This window comes from Haemaphysalis longicornis, unplaced genomic scaffold, assembly GCF_048455015.1.
Source record: "Haemaphysalis longicornis isolate Haplotype H1 unplaced genomic scaffold, Haemaphysalis longicornis Haplotype H1 scaffold_11, whole genome shotgun sequence".
Lineage (NCBI taxonomy): Eukaryota > Metazoa > Arthropoda > Arachnida > Ixodida > Ixodidae > Haemaphysalis > Haemaphysalis longicornis.
The window spans coordinates 89,298,519-89,309,366 of NW_027526214.1; the positions used below are offsets into that span (position 1 = coordinate 89,298,519).

General features: G+C 44.9%; 1 non-coding gene across 1 annotated transcript; it reads right to left on the reverse strand.

Moving 5' to 3' along the window:
- Positions 1 to 8,808: 8,808 nt before the first annotated feature.
- Positions 8,809 to 8,880, reverse strand: Trnar-ucu (transfer RNA arginine (anticodon UCU)). Its single transcript has one exon. It is a non-coding gene; the product is annotated as a tRNA-Arg (tRNA).
- Between the last annotated feature and the right edge of the window lie 1,968 nt (positions 8,881 to 10,848).

The window sequence follows — 10,848 nt, forward strand, 5'->3', positions numbered from 1 at the left end:
CCCCCCGCTCTCCAAGTCAATCTGTATCTAAAAAACAGTGTGCCAGAGATGAACCCTGATGCCTTGAAAAAAGACAAGTCCTCTTGTCAAAACGTTGGCAGAGGTCTGAGGCCGCTACCCTCTCCGAACTAATGTTTCTATCTGGTGACCATCTTCAAAGCACCCTCGTTTTCTGGATTTAATCTACGGAAATGACGGGAAAATGTAAGCAACCTTTCCTCTCTCTGACACACGTAGCTCTATTCGGAGGCAGCCACTTGATGTACAATCAAGATCACTTTCCGTCTAGACAAAATGCACCGTACTTAAGATTCCAAAGCGGCGCAACAACGCAGGACATTAAGAAGCTCAAACGTTCCGCCCCATTGCCATGACCTACATGTGCGTACACTCAAAATATATCTAAAGGCTGGGATCGCACCCCCGGGCCTTTTTCTATCATTAACACCATCGATGCATACGTTCAACAAACGTGAAACAGAAAATTGGAACGAAACCCTTACATCTGCATCACTTCAGCTAACTAAAATCGTAGTGGATCATTGTGATAATACACTCGCGTCTCTGAGGGCGGAGGAGCTTCGTGCTAGGAATAATATTGTCCTTTCTGCGCTAGAGGCCAGCGAACTGGAACTTTTCTAGAAAAAGAAGGCAGATGAAATAATGAGAATCAAAATTAAAAAATTGTCACGGGAAAAAGTTCCATACTCAAACGAGTTTTCTCAAATAAATTCAGCTCCGCACCACACGGACATTGGAAATCCTAAAATTACACCCCCAATCCAACCCTGCAAGTAGAAAGAAAGGTCAAATACTCCAAAGAGCATAGATGAAAACATAATTAACCTCTGCGGGGTACAGCTTACTATTCATGAGCAGTCGTTAATCACGCGCGGGCTGACATTTTGCCCAAGTACCGGCCGATACAATGAGTTTAGCTTGCTCAAAGATCTGGACAATTTTTCACGCAGTTTACGCATCGAAGAATATTTTTTCGATAAGCCGGAAAAAGAGCGCACTTCACCAACCCCCGTCAATGTAGGGCGGCAGTGGACACCGAAATCAGAGCGGAAAAACACTTGGACTCGTACATTGAGGCCGTTCAAAGAGACGTCCTGTGGGCTTATAACGCTCGCAAACCAGGGCCCAGAACCTTTCTAAAGAGGAGCGCGAGGCACTTAGGGCACTGGGTGATCGAACAGACATTGTCATGAAACCGGCCGATAAAGGTGCAGGTAAACCAGACTACATTCTTAGTAAACCAGACTACATTCAGGAAGGCCACCGTCAGTTAACTAATGAATTTTTCTACCAAAAACTTGACGCAGATCCAACTGTTGAACATCAGAAAATAATAACAACAACACTAAATAATCTTGTCAAAATTAGGGAAATAGAGCCACGCCTCTGTAAAGCACTTACAGCTGCACACGCAACGCCAGGAAGGTTTTACATGCTGCCTGAAGTTCATAAAGAAGGGAACCCTGGCAGACCAATAATTTTGGGAAGGGGCACTCTCACCGAACCAATATTAAGCTACGTAGACTCTCTGATTAAGAAAATACCCGCTACCCATTCGGCATATCTTCGTGATACTAACCACTTCCTACGGGAAATCGACAACATAAAAATCCCTGATGGCGCCTTCCTTGTAACTCTAGATGTAACTTCTCTGTACAATAATACACCTCACCGAGATGAGATTGAAGCCCTGGTTGAATCCTATAGCATACATCGGGATCACGAGTCGCCAAGCCCACAAGTCATTGAAACTTTGACCAAGCTACTGGTGGAATCAAATAGCTTTGAATTCCACAATCAGTATTACCTACAAATAAACGGCACTGCGATGGGTACTCGAATGGCACCCAACTACGCTAATATATTCATGAACGATCTCGAAACAAAATTCTTATCAACCCGTGAAATTAGACCTTTTACAAACGCTTTCTGGACGATATATTCCTTTTTTGGACCGGTACGGAGGAAGAGTTAATCGACTTCATCGAATGTTTCAACAAGGCCCACCCAAGCATTGCATTCACTTATACCTATTCTACCACGAAAATCAATTTCCTTGACGTGCATATAAATACAGACAAAAGATAACTGATCACTACCGTGTACAAAAAACCTACCGATAGGCAGCAGTATCTGCACTTCAAGTATCCCATACTCGCAGGCCCACCGATTTAGGAGAATTTGTTCCCGCACCGAGGACTTCGAGGCAAACGCAGAAAACTTGCGCAATGTCCTCGCGAAGCGACAATACCCACCACACATAGTCAACGACGCTATTTGCAATGCGGTCAACCTTGATCGCCAAGAGTTGCTGCACCATGAAAAACAACTAAACCAGAAAGGGAGAGGCAGCCTAGCTTTGACGTTCGGGGGCAATTCCCCAAACATAAACAAAATCTTGAAAAGGCACTTCAACATGCTACAACAGAGTGAACGGCTTTCGAAAATCTTCCCCACCCCTCCTCGGTTCGTATACAGGCGGCCTAAAAATATTAAAGATTAACATTTACACGCCAAAACTGAGAGGGCACCCAAGGGTGGGTGTCGACCATGCGGAAAGGCATGGTGCCGCGTATGTAAACACATGCAGACAACCACGGTGGCAGAAAGCACCAACTCCCATTTCAAGCATCTCATTCACGCGACACTCGACTGCCACGTTTCTAATGTGGTGTACCTTCTGGAGTGCGGTTTATGTGGCATCCAATACATTGGCCAGACGGACACGGCATTCCGCATGCGCTCCAACAACCATCGCGCACATGTTCGTTCACTCCCGGATCTACCATTATCACGACATATTAACTCCGAAAACCACCCGTTCGACTTCATCAATGTTACACTTTTATAGAGTGCATTTTCTACTACAAGAGAACGCGAACAACGGGCATCTTACATTATTTACAAATTTAATACAGTAAAGGCAGGAATGAATGTTAGGCCTAGGACTATAAATGCTGTTGATAATCTGGCTGCAGAATAATCCCCTATCTAAATTGTAAGTCTCTGTGTTGTTTAAACGAGTAATCAAGCTATTCTTATTTTATTTACTCCCTTCCCGGGGTTTCCGCACAGGTGGCATATGCCACAAACAACATCGAGGCGCCCGCCGCCGTTTACTCCAACAAAGGACCCGCGCGACTCCCGCGTGCGGTTAGAGGATTACCTAAGCTCCTTTTTCCTGTTCATGGTAAGGGACGACCCTGTCGGCTGCCCGGACAGGGCAGACGAATAGAGCTAAGAGTGATGAATGGCGCTCGCCCGTCCTGCCGGTAGGCGGAATCGTGCATGCTTTGAGCCACAGTGCGGAGATCATACCTACACTCTTAACGAGCCTTCCTGTTTGTTTGTAGGGTTGGCTTCACTGACACATGTGTGCGGCTGCGACCGCTTCCTGTCAACTCTTCCCGTAATGTCAGTGACCATTGGAATTCTGTGCCCCCCAGTGATGGTGTGAGAGCGTCCCTGTTACTGCTTTGCGCTGTCGCTTCTTGAGAAGAGCGGCCCCCCTCTGAAGCGGGCGCTACCTCTCACTCTTTCAACAAGCTGACGAACGAAGGAGGACAGCGTTTTGAAAAAGATGTGTGCTCCTTTCTCTTTTCGGCATGTTTAGGTTTGTTTTGGTTTTGTGTTTTCTTTCGCTTGCTCTTTTTTTTCCTTCTCTCTCTCTCTTTTTTGCAAACCTTCACCTCACCTCGCCGGGAGTGTGTTTTTGTTGCTGCTTTTCTCCCCAAATCCCCCTCTCTCTTATTTCGGCCTCATTGGACGACGAGCTTATAAATACGTGCACAGAAATACGAAATGTTGTCTTGAGAAAGATCGGCATCCGATCGAAACGTCGACCAATAAACAGTTTTGTTAGAAGCTATACCCATTTTTACTATATACATATATATATATATATATATATATATATATATATATATATATATATTTATATATATATATATATATATATATTTCCGAGGTTTTCTCGACTGCCAACCCTTATTTCTATATATATATATATATATATATATATATATATATATATATATATATATATATATATATATATATATATATAGATCATGAGGTTCGATTGGCCAGTGTAAAAATAGTGAAAGAAGTCGACTGACACGTTTCCCGTTTTGTGTTGCCAACGGTTTATGAGTTAGAAACTCCTTCTTTAGGGCTGTATTTTAATTGCTCACATTTCGACTTTAAGAAAAACTTCTGTGAGGGAAGGTCACTCACCTCATCCCTCCAGGAGAGGTCGCGGGTGAGGGGTGTTTCAAACAGTTTGAGCTACTGAGGCATTTAGATTGGCTAGCAAGGTCGAAGGTGAGGGAAGATGAAAAAACACGGACGAAAAGTCAGCAAGAAAACACAATAACAAGAAGCACGCAAGCAAACACAAAACAAAAACAAGAGTGAGTCCCGCGTGCTGCGTAAATAGTGCAAAAATAGTCAGCGGGAAGGGAAAAGGGGCAAAAAAGGGGGGTGAAGGGGAACGGACATAAGATGGCCGAAGAGGCATGGATCTTCGGCTCGGTCAAACTGGAAGGCCACATTCATGCACGGCCCGCCCAGTGGACGCATGGTTCCCGCGGCATACTCGGAATTTCCTGTCCCATTTTCGGTTTTGTTTTACTCCTGGTTAAGCCTACAGCCGCACTCGTCTTGGCGCCACTTCGACGAAACCCAGTGGTGTAGCGAAGTTTTGCCGCGGGTCCAGCGACCCGCGGGACAAGTAACACTGAGATTTGGTTTCGTTTGCGGCGCATTCTTCTGTCAGCGGTGCGGCGGTCATAATTCAGGCCACTGTGCGTTGGCGGGTCCGCGGGGCGTGCTCACAGCTGTTCAAGGTCACTTATGAGACCGTTGATGGTGACCGAACGGGCGGAGGAGGTTGGGGGAGGGGCGTTCTATCACGTTTGTTTTGCTTGACTTAGTCCCTAAAACGGGGTTTTCTTTTTTTCCGTCTTGCTTTCTTTTTTGAAGTTGTATGCACGATCCCGGTTCCGTGCTCACCCCCTCCACCGCACGCAAGGCCCCGATATTTCCGCCTAAGGCGCAGCTTTTTGCCGCAAGAATGAGAGGCAGCCCGGATCCTCATTGATGCCATGGGTGAATACCTCGAATTTATGTATAAAGTAGGACTTCCACTGCACGTGTTCGAGGGAAGAGCGGAAGCCGGACTGTAGGAGAGTAATTCTGATATGCTCAATAGAATGGTCTGGCAAGCGCGTATGTTTCGAAATTTAGGTCTGGCTTTGAGGTGACGTGGGATTTGTGGTTGCTGAATCTGAGCCGGAATGCATTCTCGGTCTGGCCAATATAGTCCTTGCCACACATTTTGCAGTGCAGTCTGTATACGACCTTACTGGAATCACAGTCGAGGGTTTCTTTTATTCGGAAGGAAAATTTGGAAAAGTTAGATTTTGCCGTGTTGGTTGGGGTGATGAAAGAAAAAAAATTAGCAGCGCGTTTTCCAGCATGGGCGGCAGGCTGAGTGTTGTTTCGTGACTTCAAATTTAGCCTTAACAAGCATATCTCTTAAGTTCTTGTCTTTACGATACACTACCCTTGGTAGTTCGGGGAAGATAGCTGACAGGGGCTCACTTTGTCTGATCATGTTGAAATGCCTGCTCAGTATGGTGTTAACTTGTGGCATGTTCGCAACGTATGTTATTACCATTTTAGTTTAGTGTGTTTACACTTTTTTGTGAATTGGCTTTTGACAATGCTGACTGGCTGTCCGTTCGGCGGGCCCCGTTGATTGCGTAATCAATTATATTTTCTGAGTAATTTTGATTGAGAAGGATTTGGTTTAAATTCTGCAAGTTTTTGCGAAATTCTTGGACATCAGAACAGATTCGTCGGTATCTGTATGCCTTCGAGTACTATTCCAAAATGCAGGTACTGTTGGTCATCCGTAGGTTTTTTGTAGACGGTGGTCGCGAGGGAGTTGCCATGTACCCCAAGGGCTGCATACAAAATGTTGATAGTGTCTTGAGATATGTCGTGGGAGGACTTGATTGATTGGTGGAGGCAGTAAATTTTGAAATGAAGTCGACAAGCCTGCCTTTGTCGTAGTTCCATATCATGAATATGTCACCTAGGAAACGCCCGTAAAACAGTAGTTTCCTCTGTTGCATCTCAATGGAAGGAGTTTCCAATGATGCAATAAAAATATTGGCGTAATTTGGAGCCATCTTGGTTCCAATCGCCGTTCCACTGATCTGAAGAAAGTACTTTGCGTTGAATTCGAAGTGGTTATAATTTAGCACAACGGTTAGAAGCGTTGCGGGAGTTTCGCTCTCTATGTCTATTGATGGGTTGTTTAAGCCAGTGAATGCTGCCACGGTCGCGGCGATGCCTTCCAAGTGAGAATATTTGTTTACATTGAACACACGTCTACTGTCACCAGAAAACACCCTGGGGAGATGAAGATACCAGAAATTTGATGTAGAAAATGGCTGGTATCTTTAACGTAGGACCGGAACGTAGGGGGGGGGGGGCGTGTCCTTACTTATGTGATTAATGCAGGTTCAAATTTTTTCTGTCACTGTCCCATTACTGGATACAATGGGTCTGCCCGGGTGGTTGCTCTGATGTATTTTGGGTAGCAAGAAAATCAACCAGGGACAGTATGTTCTGGCGAAATAATGTTAACCATCGCTGCAGATATTTAACCTTCCGTGACAAGAAATTTGAGGGGGTTGTGAATTTCACTTTCTTAGAATTTAATGCGGTCGTTTGGTAGCTCATTATAGAATTGTCCGTCGGTTAGTCGTCGCATTCCCCCTTCCAAGTATTCAGACGTGTGAAGTATAACAATGAATCCCCCCTTGTTCGGTGGTTTGATAATTATGCTGGCGTTCGCTTGAAGGGAATTTAAAGATGCTCGCTGTTCTATTGACAGCTTGTTGTGCACGGGTTAGTGCTGTGCAAATGCACGTAGAACATACTTGTGTACAGCCGCTATATACACATATATGTGCTGGTATCATCGGTCTTTTGGTGTCCAGGATTTTTTTGTCGCACAGGCAGTTGTGGTTTCTTGTTAGGGCGGTTATAGAGGTACTCTTGGAGACGCAGATTACGTGCGAATGTGTCCACATCCTGATATATTGGGAACTTATTGAAATTTCCGGAGGCTGGGCAAAATGTCAGATCTTTTGAGAGACGTTTTTCTTGAGCCGGGGATAACGTTTTGCTTGACAGATTTACCACATTTCTTTGTTTTGTGTTCACGGGGCGAAATATAGCATCAGGAGATGGGGTGACGCCCACGGGATGGGCTGGTTGCACAGGGTTGACTAAGAACTGAGGGGAAATATTATAGCGTTGCAATTTTTTTATCTTTTGTTGTGATATTTCTTTCCTCTTTGTCGTATCAAAGTTTTTAGTTCATTGCATTCTAACTCGGATGGATACCGAGTTAGATTACTTGTCCTGCGGCTCGCTGGCCGCGCGGCGAAACTTCGCTACACCCCTCGGTTTCGTCGAAGTGGCGCCAAGATGATATCGTCTGTAGGCTAAACCTGGAGTAAAACAAAACCGAAAATGGGACAGGAAATCCCGAGTATGGCGCAGGGACCATGCGTCGACTGGGCGGGCCGTGCATGCATGCGACCTTGCAGTTTGACCGAACCGAAGATCTATGCCGCTGCCGCCATCTTATGACCGTCTCCCTTCACCCCCCACTCTTTTTTGCCCTTTTTTCCTTCCCACTGACTATTTATACAATCTTTACGGAACACCCGGGACTCACTCTTGGTTTTGATTTTGTGTTTGCTTGCGTGCTTCTTGTTATTGTGTTTTCTTGCTGTCTTTTTGTCCGCGTCCTTTCCCCTTTCTGCACCTTCGACCTTTCTAGCCAATCAGAATGCCGCACTAGCTCAACCTGTCTGAAACACCCCTCACCCGCGACCTCTCGTACAGGGATGAGGGTAGTGACCGTCCCTCACAGAAGTTTATGTATAAAGGCGAAATGCGATCAATTAAAATACAGACCTGAAGAAGGAGTTTTTATTCATAAACTGTTGGAAACAAAAAAGGGAAACACGTCAGTCGACTTCTGTGACTATATATATATATATATATATCTATATATATATATATATATATATATATATATATATATATATATATATATATATATATAGTGAGGAAATGAGGGGCTCGTTGAGGAAATACAGAAACATAGGTCGGCAGTCTACGACGCCAAAGGACGCATAGGGGTGTGGTTAGGCTCTATTTTTTACTACGGGTAATGAAGTTAAGATTTTTTTTTAAATATAAGAAAGAAAGAATGAAAAACACGCGCCCAGAGTGGGGACCGAACCCACGCCTTTCGATTAGATCTCGAATGCCTTACCAATTCGGCTATCTGGGCGACTGTGTTCTCCTTCACTTTCTGGGCTATTTATATTTACTAGAAGTGTATCTGACGCTTGAGGGTGGTAGCCAGCGCCACCCTGACTACACGGGGAGAAGGGGACCTTCTTTTCAACCCCCGGGGCGTGACTCAAACGTCTACAGCCTGTCATGAGTGGGTAACTGGCGGGAAGCACTCTTATGCTACCTAGGCATCAAGGCTGCCAGAACCGAGACCCTCGGTAAGCTTTCGCAGAATAATATAGTGAGGAAATGAGGGGCTCGTTGAGGAAATACAGAAACATAGGTCGGCAGTCTACGACGCCAAAGGACGCATAGGGGTGTGGTTAGGCTCTATTTTTTACTACGGGTAATGAAGTTAAGATTTTTTTTAAATATAAGAAAGAAAGAAAGAAAAACACGCGCCCAGAGTGGGGACCGAACCCACGCCTTTCGATTAGATATCGAATGCCTTACCAATTCGGCTATCTGGGCGACTGTGTTTTGCTTCACTTTCTGGGCTATTTATATTTACTAGAAGTGTATCTGACGCTTGAGGGTGGTAGCCAGCGCCACTCTGACTACACGGGGAGAAGGGGACCTTCTTTTCAACCCCCGGGGCGTGACTCAAACGTCTACAGCCTGTCATGAGTGGGTAACTGGCGGGAAGCCCTCTTATGCTACCTAGGCATCAAGGCTGCCAGAACCGAGACCCTCGCTAGGCTTTCGCAGAATAATATAGTGAGGAAATGAGGGGCTCGTTGAGGAAATACAGAAACATAGGTCGGCAGTCTACGACGCCAAAGGACGCATAGGGGTGTTGTTAGGCTCTATTTTTTACTAAGGGTAATGAAGTTAAGATTTTTTTTAAATATAAGGAAGAAAGAAAGAAAGAAAAACACGCGCCCAGAGTGGGGACCGAACCCACGCCTTTCGATTAGATCTCGAATGCCTTACCAATTCGGCTATCTGGGCGACTGTGTTCTCCAGAGTCACCCAGAACTGGGTGACTGTGGGCTATCTGGGAGAACACAATTCGGCTATATATATATATATATATATATATATATATATATATATATATATATATATATATATGTTAAATTAGATTCACCACGAAAAACATAACAATATTTATTACGACGTTTCGGCTGGGAACCAGCCTTTTTCAAGTGAAGTACATAGGTCAAATACAGGGTATATGTAGCCTCGCAGGGAGCGCTGTGACCACGTGGACACAATATTTCAAAAGTGTACAAGAAGGAAGTAAAGCAAGAAACAAGTGGAAAGAAACGTAGTGCACGACCGGGCACGCAGGTAACCCATCTCAATATACAACGCGGCGAAAAACAAAAGCGAGGCACTTAGGAAGCGTGTTTCCTTCAGCCACCGCCCACCCACGCACAGCAATATTAAGAAAAGTAAACAAATAAGGAAGGGGTATTGCGCATCTCGCTCCAAAGGAGCGGAAACAACCTGCCGCTGAAGGCGGAAGCGTATAATCGACAATTAGTCATCAAGAAACTGGGGAACGCAAAATGGCAGAAGGCGACGTTGAAGTTCAAAAATGCAGGCGGGAGGATTAGTGAGGGGGCCGCGTCCTCAAAGGAAAATGCCGCTGCTTCCAGAGGAGACCAGATAATAGCCACAAATGGCTTATCCGCGGCCGGCGTCCCGGGCACAAGGCGGACAATGACGACCCCTCGAAGGGCGCCGACGCCGACAGAGGTGTGCGTGAGCCACCCAAGAAGAGCGAAGGATGTGCGAGGATTATGAGAAATGACGCACATGGCAGGAAATAAACAAAGAAACAGCACACAGAAAAAAGTAGTTGAACGAACCCCCAGCTCATGACAAGAAATGGATATATACAACAAATTGTTAGCTTATATTTGATATTTCTGCCAGTAACAAGGGTTTGCACGTTATGGAAAAAGTAAAATAAAGATAAAAAAAGATATGACGCACGTAGGAGACAAATCTCCAGTGATCTAGGAAAAAAAAGACACTTCGTAGCTAGTCATCAATGGCAGTATAAATACGCACACAGAATTCTTTAAACAAACTGACAAATGAAAGAATACAGAGAATACATGTGTACAAATTGTAGAACATGGGGAACCATAGCAGTGAACAAAAATAGCTTACAAAGTGACATTTTGGGCAAAAGAGTAATTAACTATACGGAGAAAATAAGTTATTCACAACACTAGACCGAATAGTGCTTGGGAAGTGTAATGATGGGATACAGCAAGATTTCGTGCAGGAGAAGCGTTAAAGCATACGGAAAAGTGACCTGCTGACAAAGATGAACCATCCAACGGTTGAGAAGTGGTAACATGCGATACGTGACGCTACAAGGTCTAGGTTTGAATGCACGACAGCCTTCCCTGAGACTCATTGATACCTCTTGTGAGAGTGTTATATTTGTGGATCAGATAAGATTCGCAGGCTTCCCTGTCG